Below are 10,876 nucleotides of genomic sequence, written 5' to 3'. Positions count from 1 at the left end.
GTGTGTGTATATGTATATGTGTGTGTGTATAGTATCTTGACATATTGGGTAATGACTTTGATATGCATATGTAGAATTGTGCTTTGAAGTAAAAGCTAATGATAATTCGAACCAGTCACAATTCACAAGACATTTTTGTAAATAAGCATCCGAAACAAAGAGACAAGCCGCTGCAATTTTTGGAAAGATGTTTAAATTAGGCATTACTCAATCCACTGTCTTACAAAATTTTAGGAAACATGTAATTTCCTTTTAACAGTGAGAAGCAAAAGGCTATGTACAATTACAGATATCCTATTTTTTTTTTTTTTTTTTTTGCTTTGGTGAGTGCTGAAATAATACATACAAAATGATATGGTACAAACCAACATGGACACCTTTGTCAGAAAATACAGGACTTTTTAACCAGATTAAAACTCTTCCAAACAAAGAATTTCAGTGGAATCTGAACCCATCTCGATAAGATGCATGGAGAACATTGCTGAAATTTTGTTTTTTCATCTTTCTCTTTTATTAGATTAAAAAACACAAACAAAACCCGTAGGAACTAAGGGAAAAGATGGGGAAAGAAATACAGGAAAGGGCTGGACAAAAATCAGCGATGACAGGAGAAGCGGAAAGTGAGGGGGTGGGGGGAGACATTAAGAGCCCCAAGTCAGAGCAGGAAAGAGGTTTCTGAGGACAAGACATCGCTTCATTTGATGACAATTTTCTGGCGCATGGCTCAGGGCCCAGAACCTTAGAGGGGCTCAGGAGGTGATGGACCAGGTTCCCAGGGCTGAGGCAGTGGGCAGAAGCCCACTGACAGTGATGTACTTTTTGTAGGCCTCAGGGATGATCTTGAAGCTGGAGCAGTGGCGTGGCGGATGTCTGTAACAGGGTCCTGGTTTAGGGCCGGGCGATGGGTCACTGGGCAGACCTCTCCAACAGGGACCTTTGGGGACCGCCCTTGGAGGAACCATTCCTCAACTGTCCCCTCATCCCTAAAATTCAAAGCTATCCAGAAGACCATTTAAAATATAGATTTACATTTATTTTCATTAACAGTGAAATTCATCCTATATATATGTGTATATATATATATGGGTGTGTATAGGTATATGTGTGTGTGTCCCTAAAAGTGATGAAGGCACGTGGAACGCAAGCAGGAGGGTTGATGGGCCCAGGGCCAGCACCGGGAGTCCCTGAAGAAGCTGTGGGAGCAGGATCAAGTCCTTTTACGTCGACTTCCTTTTCTTTAGGGCCTGGGTCCCCAACAAGTGGCACTGTCACTGAATGGGAGGTGGTGATGGACCCCGGGCACTTCCGCCTCTTGGGAACCTGCTTCTTTCCGTCAGCCTCGGGCCACTCATGTGTCTCCAGTGAATGTCAGTCAAGCTCCTCTGTGACTTTGGCCTCCCCGAGCAGCTCCTCCACTCCCAGTGGGGCCCCTCTCGCCCCCGTGACCGGCCCTGATTCTCCTGTACCTGAAGGAATGTGGTGTGTGCACAGCTGTAGATGGACGCAGGAACTTCCCACGGCCAGAGGCACTGTCCTGTAGCTCTGGTGGGAGCAGTGCCTTCTCTTCTCGGCTTTTCTGAGCGCCACCAGCCCAGGTGCTGCTGACATTTTGAGGCCTCAAGCTCTTGAGAGGCTCCTTATCCTCCTTTTTTTTTTTTATAAATTTATTTATTTTATTTATTTATTTTTTGGCTGCCTTGGGTCTTCGTTGCTGCCCACGGGCTTTCTCTAGTTGCGGCGAGCGGGGGCTACTCTTCGTTGTGGTGCACGGGCTTCTCATTGCGGTGGCTTCTCTTGTTGCGGAGCACGGGTTCTAGGTGTGCGGGTTTCAGTAGTTGTGGCTCACAGGCTCAGTAGTTCTGGCGCACGGGGTTAGTTGCTCCACGACATGTGGGATCTTCCCGGACCAGGGTTCAAACCCGTGTCCCCTCCATTGGCAGGCGGATTCTTAACCACTGCGCCACCAGGGAAGCCCTTCTTATCCTCCTTGATGGCAGCTCCATGCTTCCTTCTTGGCTATTCTCCATCACCGGAGTGTTCAGTCCCCTTCTCCACGTCAAAGTCAGAGTCCACTGCATCTTCTGTGTCTGACTGGTCCCCTTGGTCCTCATCATCTCCTGAGTCCTCTGTGAAACCCCATAAGCTATCTGGTAGAGCTCATCCTCCCCCCTTGCCCTCAGGAGCCCAGAGAGCTGGCGCCCTGAGGTCTTCTGAGGGCCCAGCCCCCCAAACTCCAACCGCTCGTGGACCCTGCACCTCCTCCAGCCACTGGTCACACAGCATGGTCCTTGGAGCTCAGAGCCCACACCTCTACCTGCAGGCCGCTGGCAGCCTGGAAATTATTTTTAAATCAAGAATTGGGACAAATTACACAGTGTTATGAAGTTTGATATATAATGAAAGTATCCCTATTTCTATTTTACCATGTCTCAGCATATGGTTTTTGCTTGGTTGTGTTTCAATAATAAAATACATGAAGAATTTCATTTTTTTTCAAACCGTCAAAGGTAAAATATAGGCATGAGATATATTCTCAACAGTAAATTACTTCTTTAATGGTAAAGCTGTGTAAGTAATGGGGCCACTCCTTTTACCAACTGTTTTAAAGGATTTTGGCTAAGATTACTGAGGCAGATCATATGTGACATTCATTCACCCTGCTCTACACAGGCAAGCACAGAACACCATCAGTGTGGTTAATTTAAGTTTACTTTTTTTAATCTTTAAAATATGGTTGACTCTTTAGGAACAAATTGAAATGGGAAGTAACCATGAACATATTTTCTACAACACAGAGATTTGCTTATGGCAAAGTACTCAAAAGGGCTAAAAACATATATTTACAGAAAGACAAGTGTTCCAGACATGCTAAGCTTTTCTATGATGACAAGCAGGCTATCAATAACATGCTACCTATCAAGTATTTTTTAAATGACAATAACAATGACATTAATAACACAATCTGTCTCTTCAAGGTTGAAGTAATGTTTCAATAGTAAATAAGAAGGAACTACCTTTTCTTCTGAAAAAGAAGAAAAGAGAGAAACTCAGGCTACTGACAGAGCACATTGGAAAAAGATATATAGAAAGATGTCCATTGTTATGTAATTTGGATACAAAACTAGATTAGTAAATATATCATCTATTTTTTAAAATCTCATATCAGCACATTCTAAAACCTTGGAAATAAGATTTTTGTAACCAGTTTTAACTCTTCCAAACAAAGAATTTCAGTGGAATTTTGATAACAATGAAAAATGGTAAAACCTATTTATCTCTTTGCAAGAACAACTGATTGACATCAGAGAAGACAGAAACCTACTAGCCACATTTTAACAAAAGCCTTTCCATAATTGGTGAATGGAATTTATTTAAAACAGCCAATAAAGGAAATTTTTCCATTTGGATTTATGTGCCTTTGTGAGATACAGTCCTCAATTGCAAAAACCACTACAACAAAGTACTGAAAAAAAGTGAATTAAGAAAGACATTTAAATGGTTGTATCAGAAAAATTTTAAGTTTCAGAAAACAGTGAAGCATATTCAAATTTAACAGTAATTTCAGTGAGAGCAAAAAGACTTTTGTACCATTACTAATTAAAATAAAAATAAAACCATAATTGCATATTTCATCATGAGCTCAGCCTCTTTGGGTTATAATGGTATAGACTTTATGATATGCATAACAGGTATTGACACAGTAGTTTGTCTATAATTTAGAAATAAATAAATATACATATAGTGAGGAGGTATACTGGATTTTTTTTACTAATAGGGACCTGCAAATAAAACATTTTGGAAGGCCATGTGCCGTATGTCAGGGCTATTCAGTGTGTTCTGTGAAACCACCACATCAGTGTGACATGTGAGATCATTGGAAATGCAAATTATGAGGCTCCATCCCAGACCTACTGAATCAGAATCTTTGGGTAAGGGGTCAGGAATATGTGTTTTAACAAAACCTTCAAGTGATTCTCTGATGCACATCAGATCTGTTGAAGATCTTGCTCTTTCAGAGCTGCCTGTTGGATACTAAATTAAGGCCAAACTTCTCACCATATCATTCAAAGGCTCTCCAAATCCAGCCAAGCCTCCTTTAACAGTCTATTTCCATGACCCCCCACCATGTTGGATGTCCCAGGTGTTCTTGGGTGCCCCCTTCTTCCCTCCTCTCTGCCTCATTTATGTTCTTTTCTTCACTGGATTCATACCAGCCCTATTATGTCTGCTTAACCAAAATCTCCACAACCTTCAATACCTGCCTCAAAAGTAACCTATTCTAAGAAGATTTACATGATTTTAGAAGAAGGGGAAAAAAACTTACCTGCATGTTCTCTCTCCCTTTTTTTTTTAATGCCCAGAGCATCTTGTTTGTTTATTTGCCCTGGCACTGACTGTGTTGCATCATGCATTATAGTCATGCAGGCACTTATCTCATTCCTCCTGTAGATTGCAGGCTCCTTGAGAGAGAGACTTTATTCATCTTCCTTTATCCCCTAGTTTAGCACAGTCCTAGCAGACTCTCAATAGTTTGCTACAGAGTCGAAATAAAGTCCCATAACTGAGCTCTGCCCACACCGTGGGCTTCCTTCATCATGCTGTTGGGGACATTGCCTCACCATGGAGAACCTGGATTTCCCATGGACTTTTCTGTATACACTGACTGTCTCTTGCCCTCATGTTGCATTTCTGAGCTGGAAGAGCCTTCCTTCTCACTTAGTCATGACTGGAGCTCAACACTGAGCCACAAATGATGATCAAAACCAAAAATGGTTATCATGTTTGAGGCTTACCAGTGTCAGACACTCTACCATGTATGACTGTCTCCTTCTGCCCTGGCGATGACTCTATTTGGTGGGCATGTTACAACTCCCATTTTACCAGGTGAGGAGACTAAGATGCAGAGAGGCTAAGGATTAAGTAACTGACTCAAGGTCACAGGGCTAACAGAGCGGTAGAGCCAGGACTGGAATCCAGGTTGGCTGGCTCCAGAGCCTTCAGAGTTAACCTCTCCATTACCCTACTAACCACAGAAGATAACATTGCTCCAGGGTCTTCCTTACATCATCTCCAAGTCACCAGCGCTCATAACCACATGAAAAAGCCATGTGCACTAGATTCAATCTCGATGACAATATAAAAACTATGATTTTACTATAAAATTTCAACTTAAATCTAGATCAAAGATATCTAAGTTACTCTTCATTTGGGCTATAATCTCATATTGCAAAACTTAAATGCTTAAAAAGAAAGCTTTGTCTAATTTTAGATTACTAGCTCAAATAAAGCACAGAGTTAATACTACTTTTCCTCTAAAGTAATCAGTACAAAGAGTCCTTTTCTTCTTATAGTAAAATATGTCATAGAACTCAAACTAGTAGGCAATCACTATCTTTTCTTCATAAGAAAAAAAAGCCTTTGAAATATGTACCATAACCTCTGAAAAATACAATTATCTTCCCTAAGAATTGAGGCATTTTTTTCTGACAAAAACGATGGGCAATTGATCTATAGTTCTTTTCTTCCTCAAAAAAATTATTGTATATTGTGTAATGATCATTATAATTAAAAATTAAGATGGCTTGCAATAATTTCACCATTATTTGATTCAAAATCTTTATAAAATATTGGCATTTTCCAACATTTATTTTTCCTGTCTATGTTCCACTTAAGGCCAAATTTTCAAACCCAGCTGCCAAATTACACATATAATTACTGCATTTGCGCACAAAAATGTGATAATTGCTTACACAATTTCAGAGGCCAGCTTGAGGCTCCTTTCCAAATTTGTTTTACATGTACAGTGTGGTGTATGTAGTTTTATATGAAAATGGGGGAAAGTAGAATTCATGTTTTGTCTGGGTGATACATGAAAATAGGTACAAAATAAAGCCTTTCTATAAATGTCTAGGTCTGTCTTCACATTTTCTCCCCATAGATCTTTATAAAAGAAAAGTCTTAAAGAGCAGCTCAAACTTGAGCTGGAGTTGGAGTCATGGCAATGGAAGGGGATGATGGCTGGTATAACGCCGTGAACAGAACAGATGCCTATTTTGTGGGTGGTTGACATGTTGTCATGAGGTATTCATCTGTCTATGAACTGCCTCTGTCAACCTGGCTAAGAAAAGATAAAGATGATATAAGGCCCACAAATGTACAGTCAGCCAAGACAACACCAACCTCAGTAGAGCAGAGTGGCTGAGCACTGGAGACTGTGGGTTTACCCTTCCAGCTTTGCCTGATGGTTGACATAATGTTTGGCAAATATCCACCATGGACATAGCTCACAATGGGTACTCTTAGTGGAAGGTTTGGTTCAAGAGAAAGAAAAGAAACAAGATCTAGGTAGTCATACACATTAGTGAAATGATCTGAGATACTTTTGTTTCTGCACAAATAGGATAGAAAATTATGCCCAGTTCCACGTAAGCTAATACCTAGGCTCAAAAAATATACTTGCCAAGCTCAAGGACTATGAATCTGATCTCTGACTAGCAGACATCTGACTGTGGAACTTACTAGAAGCAATTAGGCCAGAAGTCCACTAAGCAATGAAGGAAGCTCTATTGTCAAAGAAACCCTCAGAAAGATCATCCTCCCCAAGGCCCACCTGAAATCATCATAACATGTCTTGAGCACTTGATGTATGTGAAGCAATGTTCTAAGCATTTTGCATGCATTCATTCCCTCTTTACATGCTTGCTAATCCTAAAAGACGAGGACAATTATTAACCTCATTTTGCATCTGAGGAGACTGAAGTGCAAAGAGTTTAAGAAATTTGCCCAAGTTCAGACAATTAGAAAGTAGAAAAGCCAGTTATTAGAACCCAGTCATTCTGACTCCAAAGCCTTTACTTTTAACCCCAATACCATGTTGCTTATCGGATAAAGCCAAGGAAAATAATGGACAAGGGATAGCTTCCCAAAGAGAAGACCCTGGGCAGCCAACATGGTCCTCCATAGAATTCACTATTAGAATGCAGTTCTCACCATTTCTGTCCAGCAGGAATGATATCATTGTGGTCTAATGGCCATTATGTGTTGTTTCTCATTCTTCACTTTTCCAGTTATCCTATTCTTTCTTCATCATGGGGTTTCTATGGGTTGTGTTGTATATGGGTAACATATTATTACCAATAGCCTTGTACTAATAGACTATGAGAAGTTTCACCCAGATGTGATGGAGTGGACCCCACATCACCCAAAAAATCAAAACTTGGAGCTAATGCACCAAATCTTTGGGTTGTCTCTATTGGGGAAACATGGATGTTTCTGAGAGGATGAATGGAAAGAAGGGTATGCCTGGGTGCTGGGTAGCCAGTGGACATTCACTGATAACTTACCCAGGATCCACTCCCCCTTTTCCAGGTTCATGGGCTCCTCATACCATTCATGGGCTTTGGGAGCCATAAATTTCATCCCCAGTCACAGAAGTGGGTGAGTCCTGATTAATGCCCAAATCAGAATAATCCCACTCCACCTCCACATCAACCTGGACATGACAATTGGTTTAGGAATGATCAGTAATCCAACTGTAAACCAATCAGTACGTAGCATCGATTCACCATCATTGGTTCAGTTTAGTCCAAACAATGCAAAGAACAAGGTTTTTGTTCACTGGTTAGGGGTAAAGGTACCTTCTCCTCTATCCGGATGTGAAAGTGGAAACATGTCACCTTGATGACCACTGGCAGCCACCTTACAACCACAAAGAAAGTCAGTCATGGAATAAAGCTAGAACTGGATAGTAGAGTGAAAGAGGGAAGAAAAAACACTAAAACTAGGTCTTTGATAATATCACTGAACTGGACCAACCAATAGTGAAACTCACCCAACTCCTGAACTTCCAATTACATGAGCCAATAAGTCTCCTTTTCTACTTAAGCCAGTCTGAGGTTTGTTTTCTGCTAATTGATGTATCTTCTAAGGTTATTTGCATAGTTTTCAGAAATAATAGCCTAGAAAGATCTGATTTCTCTGTAGCCTCCTAAGAAGTTTAGGCTGATAACCTGGAATATCTGCTCCAATTCCAGTGGTGCAGACTTCTTGTACCATGAAATTCAACAAGTTCTAACTGGCTTAGGAGGCTCTAAGGCAGTGTACAGCAGTGGAAAACACATAGGACTTGGTTGAGCTCAAATCCCAGCTCTTTCACTTACTAGTTGGATCAGGTGACCATATAATTTATTATCCAAATCAGGATATTTGTGAGCAAAAGGGAGTGTTTAAATAATGTCTCTGGAAAACAGTCATAAACTGGAATAGTGCCAGGAAAATAGGTGTGAACTGTCCATCTATATCTGGGTTGCTTTGGACAAATCTTTGAGTGCCAATGCACATATCTGTAAAATGGGGCTAACGGTACTTGTCTCTCAAGGTTGTTAGAGGATTCAAGGAGATACGACACATAATAGGTGTTGGGAGACAATTAAAAGACCATCGCACTTTTTTATTCTAAATGCTTCTATACTGATAATTGTTAAAAAAAAATTACGCATGGGAATTCCCTGGTGGTCCAGTGGTTAGGACTCGGGGCTTTCACTGCCGGGGCCCGGGTTCAATCCCTGGTCGGGGAACCAAGATCCCGCAAGCCACTCGGCACGACCCTAATTAATTAATTAATTAATTAATTAATTAATTAAACATATTCACATATTTACTGGGTGATTTTAGAGATTTTTCTTTAGACTATAAATATTAATGAAAAGAAGTGAATACAAATAAGAATCTATGGCTTCCCTGGTAGTGCAGTGGTTGAGAATCTGCCTGCCAATGCAGGGGACACGGGTTCGAGCCCTGGTCTGGGAAGATCCCATGTGCCTCGGAGTATCTGGGCCCGTGAGCCACAATTACTGAGCCTGCACGTCTGGAGCCTGTGCTCCGCAACAAGAGAGGCCGCGATAGTGAGAGGCCCCACGCACCGCGATGAAGAGTGGCCCCCGCTTGCCACAATTAGAGAAAGCCCTCGCACAGAAACGAAGACCCAACACAGCCATAAATAAATAAATAAACAAATACTTTTTAAAAAATGCAATTTAGAAAGCGCCTTTAAAAAAAAAAAAAAAAGAATCTATGAAAACCTCACGAACTTTAATAACATGAAAATCAGGGCCAATTTTGCACGTAGGTATGGTAGGTTACCACCATTTAGACAATTTTCAGGGATGCAGGAAAATTCCCCTTCCTCCCAATAAACTTTTTTTGGTGATGCCTAAAATTCTCCAACTATTGAAAATGATTGGCCCTTACATTTCTACAGCATGCAACAGTTTAGAGTTTGCTATAACATGAACTTACAAAGTAATCAGTCAGTCTCATAGCAGTGACCGTAGAGCTGGGAGCAAGCTCCTAAAGAAGCAACAACACAGGTTACCCTGTCTTGAGTTTTTTCACCCTCTTCCCAATATGCCCAATCCTGAACATTGCAGTCCTACAGACTTTCAAAGGATTTTGTCATTCTTATCCATTCTGTCGTCAATCCAAACTTTTCCTTGCTAGCATGTGAATGGATCTTACAAAGTCAAAAGAATTATTTTTCAGCACCCCCATTTGATCTTTACATCATGAATTTGAGGTCACATCAGCGTTAGCAAGACACTTCTCTGAGGCCTGAATGCGGAACATGTATCAGTCAGAATCTACTCCGAAGGCAAAAACGACACCAGTTATTCAAACAGAAATTTTAATATATTTGTTAACTGACTAAAAGTTAGAAAGAACTCTAAGGTATCTTGGAGGTAACAACTTCAGGAAACAGCTACTGCCCCTAGGACTGAGGGAATAAAGAGAAGAGACTGAAATTATTAAAACTCAAATTGTTAAAACTGACTTCGAAAAGGGGCTCCATGGAATTGAAGCTCAGGCCTCGGAGGAGGGGGCACTGCTCACCTGTTCCTGGTGTCCCTGAGTTCAGAGGAGGGTCCTGGTGGCTGGGACCCAGACTTCTGAGGAGGGCACTCCAGGCAAGTGGAGCTGGCATCTCTGAAAAGAGCACAGTGAAGGTTTTACAAGTGCTAGAGAAACGGCAAATTGCCCCTACCTGGGTGAACAAGCATGGCTGGGGTTACAGTCACAGGAACAGAAAGGACCTTGCAGTCTTCCTCTAGTGCCCCCTATTGACAGAGCCTACATGCAATCCATTTACAAAGCCGCATGTGTTTTGCAGAGCCCCAGCTTCAGGATCACAAAGCAAAGGACAGGTTTGGAGCTTAGAGATAATACCTTAATGACTAACACAGAACAGCAAATTTTTACTGTGTGGAGGAGGAACCCATAATCTGACTCTCAGGATAAAAATACCCAGCTCCTACAAGACATTTCCCGTGCCTTCTACACCACCACCAATGAAAGTATTTTGAAAACTGTGAAGTATCATTGAAAGAAAAGTGCTATAGTTATTATTTCTTCTGGAAGACAGATCTGAATAGGCAATCCCTAACAGTTTGGATATCAAGAGCTGACTTGTTGACATCTTAGTGACCATTTTTGTCATATGAACTATTACCAGCCAGAGACATCATAGTATTTCTGTTCCTACAGAAATTGTGAGGATGCTTTTTTCCCCAAGAAGCATCTTAGACATTGTGATTATTCTCCGTAGATATTCATGGAGACATGATTTGAATATCTCTATTTTCTCAGGGAGCTGAAGGAGAGAATATTGATTATGGAATATTCTGAAAGGCACACAGTGTGTATAAAGCTAATAAAAAGGCACATTGAGGTCATGGTAGAATTTTCAAAGAGGTAATGATCATGGCTTCACTGTGCCTACCTGTTTGGCAATTCTTCTTTTGTATAAAGTGTCATTTATTATATTGTCTAGGTCTCTGTTGACTGAGTTTGGACAGATTTAACAAGACAGGAAAATCTGTAT

The 10,876-nt window shown here is 41.0% G+C and overlaps 1 pseudogene; it reads right to left on the bottom strand.

Annotated features, from left to right (window-relative positions):
• Positions 1–694: 694 nt before the first annotated feature.
• On the bottom strand, positions 695–7,374 carry LOC133093067 (vacuolar protein sorting-associated protein 72 homolog; annotated as a pseudogene).
• Positions 7,375–10,876: the final 3,502 nt, after the last annotated feature.

This window comes from Eubalaena glacialis, chromosome 6, assembly GCF_028564815.1.
Source record: "Eubalaena glacialis isolate mEubGla1 chromosome 6, mEubGla1.1.hap2.+ XY, whole genome shotgun sequence".
Taxonomy (NCBI): Eukaryota; Metazoa; Chordata; class Mammalia; order Artiodactyla; family Balaenidae; genus Eubalaena; species Eubalaena glacialis.
This window is presented reverse-complemented; position numbering and strand designations above follow the sequence as displayed.